Source organism: Copadichromis virginalis, linkage group LG22, assembly GCF_057382275.1.
Source record: "Copadichromis virginalis isolate Kocher_CV1m ecotype Utaka linkage group LG22, C_Virginalis_male_GT1.1, whole genome shotgun sequence".
Taxonomy (NCBI): domain Eukaryota; kingdom Metazoa; phylum Chordata; class Actinopteri; order Cichliformes; family Cichlidae; genus Copadichromis; species Copadichromis virginalis.
In genome coordinates, this window is record NC_140638.1 from 7,750,827 (window position 1) to 7,762,195 (window position 11,369).

Sequence of the window (11,369 nt, forward strand, 5' to 3'; positions counted from 1 at the left end):
GTAAGGGCTATAATTTTGGACAACTACACTGTTTTTCTGTTTGTTTGTTTGTTTGTTTTTTGCCTCCATACACCGCCACAATGAACTATTAAGATGTGAGCAAAGAAAAAGTCAAAAATCATAAATCCAAGTAGCGGGTCTACAATGTGATTATTTTCCTGGTAATTGTTGTGGAAAATTTAACAATAACCTGCAACACATCCAGTGAGCTTGATTTGAAGTGAGCTTAATAAACACATTGCAATGTGTTTATTAAACCACACCAGGACCATCTCTGAATTGTGGCTGAAGGATATAAAAAAAACAACAACAGCAATAGAATAATATTAAACACAAAGTGAACCCGTCTTCCTTCATTAAATAGGTTCTTTTAGATGTTAAGGAGGAATTGACTTAACCAGGCTGGCGGAGAATGAAGACAACCGGACACCTGCTGCAGATGGGGAATCAGTGAACTTTTATTGAGACAGAGACAATCTCTCAACACAGCTCACATCAGGAGATTCCTAATATTTGCTGTGAGGATGGGTATATATTCTCTAAAACTTACAGGAGGGGGTTGTGAGGAAAGTGCTGCATTAGCAGAAAAACAACTCCATAAAAGGAAATCGGCCTTGGGTGTTCTAGTCTCTTCGCTTGCAGATATCTTGCACCTGCAGGATGAGGCGATCGCTTCTTATCGCTCTCAAGGCCAAAGTCGTGAGCACATTTTTATTACACAGTTGCACAGTAACTTTAAAGCTGAACAATATTTAAAGCTGAATAATGTTTGATCAGATTATATTTTCTTCAAATCCCCCTTTTGACCCATCTTAAATGGGTCAACACACAAAAATAAGTAACATTCAAAGGAACACAGAGACGTGTCGAAGCCTGGCTCGAAAAACTCCTCGGGTCTTATCATTTGTCTTTATCTGTCATTGCAGATGAGGAGAAAAGAGTCCAGGCACCACCCTGCCCAGGGGTCGGCTGCAAGCAGTCTCGGTTCCCGACGAAAGCAGTAACAGCTGTCCTGCACACAAGGATACACGAGTCAGTGCAACCAGGGTAGTGACACAAAATTAACAGTACAGTTCCTGTAACCCAGCAACCAAAAAGCATAAGTAATGATAAAAATGTGGAGAGTACAGAGTATACTATAATAATGAGAGATGTAAACGTGAAAATGTGAAAGAATAAATCAACCGTAAAATAAACCCAGAACGGTAACTGCTAAGGACATTCAAAAGTGAATATGGTAAAACGTGAGGAAGGGGTGTGGAAAAAAACAATTTATATCCAGTGGTGGGAGTACACATTCGCTCAGGCTTAAGTCCGGAGACCCTGAGAACATCGCTTAACCCTCACAACCCGACCAGACACAGTTCAACCAGATATATCCTTCAAGAGGAGGTGGGTGAGGGAAACAATTAATAACAAGTCTAATACAAAACACCACAGAGAAACAACCATTCTAAAAGCATTTAAACAAGAGAAAGACGATAATGTTCGTCACCCTCACGATCAGAGTTTTCATCATCCGTTGGCGAGGAGGTGGGAAGTTGACTAGCCAATAAAGGCATCTGCCGGGCGAGATCCTTATCCTCAGGAGTGAGAGCTGTAACAATCAGTCTCTGGAAGAGGGATCGAATGCATGGAATACAACAGCAACCGCAGGTGACTAGGATAGCAACAAAAACTGAGATGGAAACTAGGATGGAAGCTACAAGGGCCTTATATTTGCCAAACATGTTAAGCCAAGAGTCCCACATGGCAGTATCAACGCCCGAGTGTGCCTTCATTTTAACAGTAAGAGCTGTGAGACCAGTAATAGCTTTAGTGAGGGAACCATCAGGAGCTGTGTTATTGGGGATATAGGTACAGCACTCCTGACCAAAAAGGCTGCAGACTCCGCCTCTTTCTGCGAGGAGAAAATCCGTTGCGACCCTGTTTTGGAAAGCCATTAGGGAAGTGGCAGATAACTGTGCATGCACAGCTTCAAAACCATCTCGAGTGTAATTAGCCAACAGTTGCACATTAAAGTGAATGTAGTTAATTCTGTCTACATTCGCATTTATTTCAACCATCCAAAGTATCGAGGCCCATCCTGCTTTCACCTGGTCTCGCAGTTTATATTCATCGGGGACCCCACGGGGTATACCTACAGCATCAATATAGGTTGGATTATGAGCTGAACCTGGGATTAGAGAACGTTTAGAGCGGCGTTCAGAGGAGGATGGGAGGCCAACTTCGTGTACTTCTATAGAGAGATCTACTGGAGTGACTAAAACAGGTAAAATAAGGGTTATGAGAGCGCAAAGACCTGACGCATCCCGAGGGAAACCATCATATAGCTTGTTATTGCCACACCACCACCACAAATCAGCCCTAGCCGTAGGTCGGCTCGTTTCTTTCTAAATGGATCGGGCGTGGGCAAAACTGGAGAGGAAGTGGTGGGCAAGACCCTAGGGGCTACATTTGTCAGATTGGGACTGTCAGAAGGGGGCGAAGCTTTTGAACTTGAAGGTGTCAGAAGTGTCGGGGGCCCTTCACAGATCAGGATTATGCCAATGGGAATGAGACCCAGGGCCAGGAAGCAAACAAAGACGCAACATCTTTGCCTGCCTGTCATTTCAGGGGGAAAGGGCCAAGACATGTTTACTTAGCTTGGATGTCTTCTAATAGAGGATGATGGGGCACAGAAAGGTGGTCCAGTTCCCCCCACCTCGCCAAGGGCGTGTTCTAGGAGTTAAAGAGCAACAAAAAGTATCAGTGACACAACTTTAAATGAGCTTTCAGCGGTTAAAACTATTGCAATGTAAAATGTAAATCTTAAAAACTCAAGCCAATATAAAAGCAAAGTCATAAAAGATGTTAAAAATAGAAAAAATAAAAATGTTTAGTTCAGTATGAAGAACACCCCCTTTTGTAACCAGCCGGCTTGTAGGTTGAGTTTTGGCTCCCTCAAGTGGTTGGTGATGCTGTTGCAGCTCCTTCTGACAGGTCCTTCTGCACCTCTCTCAAGGTTCTTCCTGGTTCGGTGGCAGCAGCGCACTGTGTGTAATGAAACCAGGTGTCACCTTTCCCTTCGAGCCTGACAGCGTGGGAGGTCCGCTCTGTTATGCGGTAAGGGCCTGTCCAGCGAGGCTCAGCCCACTTTCTCTTTGTGACTTTCAGGAGGACGTAGTCCATTCCAGGTGTAGCCGCCTCTTTCAGCTCTTGCTGGTTTCTTTCAGCGACCTGTGAGGAATACTGGGCAACAAAACTGCGGAGCATGTTATAATATGTCCTCGGATCGAGGTCTGAATCAGCTTCATCCGACATTAACAGGCGAGAGGAGGGGCCAGGAAAAGGCCTGCCATGCTCCAACTCAAATGGAGTGTAACCAGAGGTTTGATTTACTGAGCATCTTATGGACATTAATGCAAGAGGCAATGCCTTAACCCAATCTAATTTGGTCTGTGCACAGATTTTAGCCAATTTAGTTTTTAGAGTTTGATTCATCCTTTCCACTTTCCCCTGGGACTGGGGGTGGTAAACTGAGCCAAACTTATGTTTCAAACCTAATGCGGCTTCAACCCTCTGCAGATCGTGGTTCCTGAAATGTGAACCATTGTCCGACCTTATGACCTCGGGAAACCCATGCTGTGGTATATAATGATTAATCAGACACTTCACCACAGTTCTACTGTTTTCACTTGCTGTCGGCCAGGCTTCTGGCCAACCTGAAAATGCATCCACAGCCACCAGCAGGTACCTGTAACTACCTACTCTGTCCACCATGTCTGTGTAATCAATGATTATTTCTTTCCCTGGGCAAAGTGGGATGGGGAAGTACCCTGCTATTGGCTTGAAGGCGGGCTTGATTCCAAATTGGTTGCACTCCTTACAGGTTTTAACCATGTATTTTGTCATGTCTTTTAGATAAGGGTGCCACCAGGCGGCTAAGTTCCTCATCATTTGTGCAGGTCCCACATGCCCCACTCCATGTGCCTCTTCCATTGCTGTCTGTCTGACCCCTGGCGGTAGAATGGGCCTTCCATCTGGGCCACGCCAAACATCTGTGTTTGTGGCCCCTCTTGTTACCCATAATGATTTTTCCTGGGGGCTGGCTTTGTCCTGTAACTCTCTGATTGTGGCTAGGCCTAGTTGTATGGGTGGTCTTTCTGGAGGGGGTGTAGCTTCTGGGTCCATTACCACAATCAGGGAGGGTAAGTAACCAGCTGTCTGCTTAGCTACTAAGTCGGCCTGTTTGTTACCTAATGCCACTAAGTCCAATCCGGCACTGTGTCCTTTGCATTTTACCACTGCCACCTTAACAGGTAACAACAGTGCTTCCGCTAATTCCCTCATTTCTATCTCATGTTTAATAGGCTTTCCGCTGGCTGTCAAAAAACCAGCTCTTAGCCACTGCTTGAGCTCCACATGCACTGCTCCCACAGCATAAGCTGAATCACTGTATATATTCACTTTCTGTCCCTTTCCCATCCTTAAGGCTTCAATCACCGCTCTCAGTTCAGCTCTCTGTGCAGACTGTTGTCCTGTCAACTGCTCTGCTTTCACTGTTTTCCATCTCATGTCTGTCTGTTCCACTATTGCCCATGCAGCCTTCAACATTCCACTTTCAGTTCTGAAACAACATCCATCTGTGAACCAATCTTTTTCTGCATCCATTAGAGGTTCTGCCTGCAAATCTGGCCTGATTTTCTCCTGTACCTGCACAACCTCTTCACACATATGTGGTTCCCCCGATCCCATGTGATCAGCCATGTTTATGCCTTCATGTGAGTAGGTGATGTGTGGTGCTTCCAAAATGGTACTGAGGCGTCTCTGCCTGAGTGAAGTGAGTGTGAAGGCCTGTGAGGAGACGTAGGCCACCACACTGTGTGATGTCAAAATTTTTAGTGGGTGGTTCATCACTATGTGTGCTGTTTTCTGAATGATTTTTGCAAGTCCAGAAACGTGTTGTGTGCACGGTGGGTGGCGTTTTTCAGTGTTGTCAAGCATTACGCTTACATATGTCAACACTTTTCTCTCTCCCCCTTTTTTCTGGAACAGGATACCATTGATATGGGTTCCAGTTCCAGAAACATCAAGATGAAAAGGCAAAGCATAATCTGGCACAGCAAGGTCAGAGGCGACAGAAAGCTGTTGTTTTAACTTTATAAACGCCTGTTCTGTTTCTGTAGTCCATGAGAGGGGAGCAGAGAGGTTTCTCATGCCTTGTTCATTTACCAAAGCGCGCAAAGGGGAAGTAAGGCCAACATAGTCTGGGACATAGGTCCTGCTGTAACCAGTCAGGCCCAAAAATGACAACATGTCTTTTACAGTTAGAGGTTTTGGATGGTGCAAAATGGAGTTCCTGTGTTCTGGGGACAAGGAAATACCGGACTGTGAGACCATGCGGCCTAGAAAAGAAACCTGTTTTCTTGCAATCTGTAGTTTGTTTTTGCTCACTTTAAAACCTGTGTTGGCCAGGTGGTGAAGTACCACTCTGGTGGCCTCCAAACAGATGTCAGCCGTGGGGGCAGACAGCAAAAGGTCATCCACATATTGTATTAACATACAGTCAGATGGTAGTGGGCTGGTTTGTAAAAGTTCTTTCAAACACTGATTAAACAGTCCTGGGGAGAGGGCAAATCCCTGTGGTAAGCGAGTGTAACGCCATTGTCGGCCTCTAAATGTAAATGAGAAAATGTCACGCAGTGACTCACGAAGTGGGAGGCAGAAAAAGGCATTAGCCAAGTCAATGCAGGTGAACCAGGCATGAGATGGTGGGAGGTTGGTCAAGGCAACATAAGGATTAGGCACAGGCAAAGTAGGAGTGCCAAGTAAGGCATTAATCCTTCTCAAATCATGTGCCATTCTGAACTTCCCCGTGCCTTTTTTCTCAACGGGTAGGATGGGCGTGTTCCACTTAGAGCAGGAGGGCTCCAAGACACCGGCAGTGACCAAACCAGAAATTGTTTCTGCAATCCCAGCCTCAGCCTCCGGTCTGTGTGGGTACTGAGGCTGCCACAAAGGGGTAGCAGATGACAGTTGAAAAGAGACTGGCTCCACATCAACTAAACCTACATCTGTGGGTCCAAGGGACCACAAACAATCTGGAAGAGAGTCGAGTAAAGGCGCAGCATCACAGTGGTCTGTGTGTTCTCTGCCATGTGACCCGCTGACCACTCTATGTTGCAGTGTTGAGGAATTAAAGCAATCATTTAAAATTTGGTATGTGTTGGTAGATGGAGAAAACAAAACCTGTGGGAGTTTTGTAGGTGTCCAGTCAGTGGCCGCAAGGGAACGTTTAACCATTCCACCCAGCTCCTTAGCCTGGTGTCCAGGATGTAAGGCCAGTGACACATGGGGAGCTGCCTCATCAGACATCATGTACCACTGTAATTGATCTGTTGTAAAAGTAACCGCTGCTGCCACTCCCTCCGGTGCCGCAAAAATGCACGACATGTTCAGAGACCAAGCCCGCCCCTCACACTGCTCTTGGAACATGTGCTGGTACCAGGTGGTGTCATGCCTGTCATAAAACAGTGTAACATGAGGTGGGTCAGGGGGAGGGACATAAGGATGTAGGAGTGAGAGCCACGGCCGCCATTGCTGAAAAGCAGTACAAACTCCTGGTTCAGCAGGTGTTTCAACTTCCAATAATGCCCAGTAGATGTCAGCAGAGTCCGTCAAACAGGAGGAGGGTTGCAGCAGAAACTGACCACCTCCCTCTGGCCCATCAGAGCAGGGAATTACAACCCCACTAGGGAGAGTCACAGTTAGGCCTTGTGAAGAGCAGAGTATTGTGGCTCCTAATTTAATCAACAAGTCTCTTCCCAGTAAATTCACAGGCGCCTGTTTTGAACAAACATAGCTGTGTAACAAGGTCTGATCTCCAACCTTTGTGGGTAGGGGCACGGTGTAAGGCAGAGTTTTAGGTTCCCCAGATATGCCCACCACTGTAATCACTCTGTCAGTAAGTCTTTCACGAGCAACATCCTTAATGGTGGAGTACGTAGCTCCAGTGTCCACTAAAAAGCTGCTTCTTCTTCTATCTACAGTTATGGACAGCATAGGGTCCGCCGTTGTCCCTTCACCGTCCTGGGCAGTCTGTGGGGTGTCCTATAGCTGGGGACCACCCTCGTAGTACTCCCACCCCATCACAGGCATCTGTGGGGCCGGGGGCACTTCAACTAAAGCACCACGAGGTCCACCTCTGTGGCCAGGATGCTGATAGGGCCCACCACGGGCTCCCCTGCCTCTTCCAGCAGCCGGGTTCAAAGGGCACGCTTTAGCCCAGTGTCCAGGTTGTCCACACCGGAAACAAACATACATCTGGCCTCCCCTACCACCTCCCATCTGACCCCTTCCCCTGAAACCACCTCTGTTTCCTCCAAATGGGGAACCTCTCTGCCCATAAGGGGCCGGGGAGTGATAAGCACCATACTGGGGGGGCTGTGGATCAGTTGGCCATGGGTTCGGATACAAATCAGGGGCAACTGGACCAGGAGGGGGAGCCGCAGCGGCCACAAGCTGCTTTTTAGGCTTGTCACCTTTTCCACCCAGGTCGTTTTTAGCTTTCTGCAGCTGAACCTTCAACAGTTGCAACTGTAAATCTTCGACGCTCTCCGCTTTATCATCAGACTTAATCTGCACTTTGTTAAGATTAAAAATCAAATGTTTCTTCCAGATTGCAAAGTCACAGTCCTGCAAATCAGGATTATCCTCCATTTTCTGGCTTACTGACTCCGGAATGCCCCTCAGCACCGCCCTTCTAAACCACATGCTCTGTGAACAAGTCCTACTGGGGTGATGACCTGTATGGTTCACCCAGTCTTCAACAGCCTGATTTAGATAATGGGTGGGATTTTGCTTTCCCTCCCATTTAAATTTCTGTAAGGTGCCTTGATTTTTGGGTGGGAATTGTTTGCGCAGGGCCGGTCCAATAAACCTCAAGGCCTGCATTAGTGGCACCTCGTTCTCATGCGTGGTAGTACCCGCATTTTGTTCCAGGTCCGCTGCCTGAGATCGGGATGTGCACCTAGTTATAATAGCTCTAAAATCTCCCAGTGCGAGGTCCTGTCCAGCTGTGTATTTATCCAAACCAGCCAACCAGGCATTCCCTCCCTCCATTATGTCAGGGAGTTTGTCCACTAGGGCCTGGACATCTCCGAATGAATAAGGTTGATACACTGGTCTACGTTGCGCTTTAGTCTGGACCAGGGGAAACATGCCTGGAGGCTGAGGCACAGGGCCCTTAGATCTAGTCTGATATCTTAAACTGGGAGGGGTAGAGGGGGGTGTATTGTTAAGGTCACTGAGTTCATCATCAGTATCCTCAGTTTTTCCCCCGCCTGGTGGGGTAGCAGTGTCAGCAAAAACGTGGGCTAAACTCATCTGTGTTTCCGGATCCTGACGGCCCACCAAAGACATGGTAACTGTGACATTTGGTGAAGTGCCAGGCTCAGTTTTTGCAGTAGCGGTCAGATCTCCCTTAACAGCGACAGGAGTGCTGGCAAAGGGGTTGGACCGGGAAAGAGGGGCTGACGCAACACGATTATTCACCTGGACCACTGACCTATGTTCATTTAAGCAGCTGCGTAATGCTGCTTCTAGATCAGTTAATTGTTGTTCAGTGGGTTCCTGTCTGTTCATTCGAACCGCAAATGGTGCGCTCGCAAATGGGTCAGTTAGGCCCTCAGATCCGGTTCCAAAACAATGGGACATAGAAGAGGGGGCTCTACTACTAGCTGAGGATGTCGCCGACAGAGAGGAGCTTCCTGGGCAAAAATGCTTGGTATCTATGGGAGTTGGAGCTACGGGCGGTTCTTCTCCAATAGTCATTATTCCACCAGAGATATTAAGTACCGGATATATGCCTGCTGAGGGAGGAGTTGAGGCAGAATAGGGAGGTGGCTGAGACCTATTTTTCTTCATGTGTGGTTTTGCAGTTTCCCATAAACACACCCAGTGATTAAATTTAGCTTTGCGGCCTGCGTGCTTATCTGCTTCCTTTCTGTGTCTCACCCCGCTCATCACACCTGCACCTGCTGCTGCTGAGTTGGCTTCTTCCTCTTTCTCTTTTGCCTGCATAGCCTTATTCTGCCAAATTATTCCCCGATTACCACTACTCCCCTCGTCCTTTCCCTTTTCTTTCATTAACCTTTCAGCTGTTTTCCTCAATGACTCTTTCTGCTTTTTTGCTTCTTTAGGCTGGTGTGTGGAGTTGATGACTGTCTCAACACATGTTAATTGTTCTCCCAATGTGCTAAGAATAACACCGGGACCCCAACCATCATCATTAGTTTCTCGATCTAATTCTCCATCCATTTTACTGTCAATGGAGGAGTGTTCTTTTATTGATTTTAAAGGAGAATTTGGGCCAGCTGGGTTTCTGCCTCTGTTAGGCACTAACAGCTGGGGCGCTGCTTTAAAGGTGAGTCAGCACTGAAATATCCCTTCAGGTGTTACCAAGCTTCTACCAAACCGGAGTCTGGCGGGTAACCTTGCCTAGAGCTTCCTGATAGGGGTGCTAGTTGGTTGTCACCTTGTTCACACGTCTCATTCACACTTCATACATTACCTGCAGTCACTCATTACCCTCCTTATGTATGTAATAAATGTGTAAAAAAAAATTCTATGTGTGGTGTATTATTTTAACCAAAAGAGGAACCTAGTTCCTTTAATTGTGTAATCTGTGAACAACGGAGAACCAAACTGTCCTGCCCAGTGTTCCACAGCAAGCATTCAGCGTGTATTTATGTGTGTCCAATATCAAACAGAACATCAAAACATTTAAAACACTAAAATCATCGGGGTTTTAAGAAGAGATCCGTTTTCTCCTATTGATCAAAGGGACCCCTCCTTTGGACTCCAACCAGTACTTCTCCTTTTTAAGTTTTAGAGGATCTTTTCTAATAAAGTCCTCTGGGCCTTCCTAACCCTTCTGTAGTTTAGAGAATATTACTAAAAAATATTCTCAAGGCCTTTAACCTTTTAATTTGTTTAGAAAGGCGTTACTAATAAACCCTTTCAAGGTCCCAGACCTGCACTGAGGTATTTATCCGACACCGGAGAGCAACCCGTCGGCTGCAACCGTGGTCAGACCTCAGTTCACTCTTATCTTTATTCACTTATTCACTTATTTCTTATTCACTTATCTCTTATTCACTTGTCTGATTCTCAACAAGCCTTAAGTAAGCCAGACAATTTTGGTTATGAATTACTAGGAGTTTGGACACTAAGTATTTTTATAATGTTCAATATAGCAGAAATAAAAGGTCTGCTTACCTTGTTTTTGTGTGCACACAGCTTTTGTCCAAACTCCGTTCACTCAGACCACGGCCGATGTCCTCCCATCCGTTCCAGTTGACCTGGAGCGGATCCTGTTCCGTGACGCCAATTGAAGGATATAAAAAAAACAACAACAGCAATAGAATAATATTAAACACAAAGTGAACCCGTCTTCCTTCATTAAATAGGTTCTTTTAGATGTTAAGGAGGAATTGACTTAACCAGGCTGGCGGAGAATGAAGACAACCGGACACCTGCTGCAGATGGGGAATCAGTGAACTTTTATTGAGACAGAGACAATCTCTCAACACAGCTCACATCAGGAGATTCCTAATATTTGCTGTGAGGATGGGTATATATTCTCTAAAACTTACAGGAGGGGGTTGTGAGGAAAGTGCTGCATTAGCAGAAAAACAACTCCATAAAAGGAAATCGGCCTTGGGTGTTCTAGTCTCTTCGCTTGCAGATATCTTGCACCTGCAGGATGAGGCGATCGCTTCTTATCGCTCTCAAGGCCAAAGTCGTGAGCACATTTTTATTACACAGTTGCACAGTAACTTTAAAGCTGAACAATATTTAAAGCTGAATAATGTTTGATCAGATTATATTTTCTTCATGGCCACCGCCCTTACATCTTATATACGCAGACACAGACACTCTTAAACAAAGAACATTCCACAGCAGATCAACTATTAGCAGATCCTTAACTGTTCAGTCTAAGAAAAGCTCCGACCAACCATCACCTCATCTGCAACAGGATGTCCAGAGCCCTGAGTCTGATGTGGAGGTGCAATAAAACTTGAGCCCCACTTACGATCACATTCCACATGCATACAAACTGGTGACAGGAGTGCTCTTACTATACTAAAGTGATATGGTTGAAATATGTGATTAATACATGAGAAAAGAAATCTGCCACGACATTACTTTCTTGGTTGCCAGAACTGAATCTTCAGATGATTTCTTCTGCACATTGAAAAAACCAGAGGAAGAAATAAACTGAATATTCCTATGCACCCGTCTCTCCTCCTCTCTGGACATCCAATAACCATTGCTGACCTGATGTCCAGCCACATCTTATCATACCTCACTTTTTCTCGTCAAAA

At 46.0% G+C, this 11,369-nt stretch overlaps 1 long non-coding RNA gene and 1 pseudogene across 1 annotated transcript; both read right to left on the minus strand.

Moving 5' to 3' along the window:
• Window positions 1–440: 440 nt before the first annotated feature.
• Window positions 441–10,872, minus strand: LOC146682609 (uncharacterized). Its single transcript, XR_014917439.1, has 2 exons — window positions 10,261–10,872; window positions 441–1,012 (listed from the first exon to the last, which is right to left on the minus strand). It is a non-coding gene; the product is annotated as an uncharacterized LOC146682609 (long non-coding RNA).
• Window positions 2,389–9,300, minus strand: LOC146682610 (uncharacterized; annotated as a pseudogene).
• Window positions 10,873–11,369: the final 497 nt, after the last annotated feature.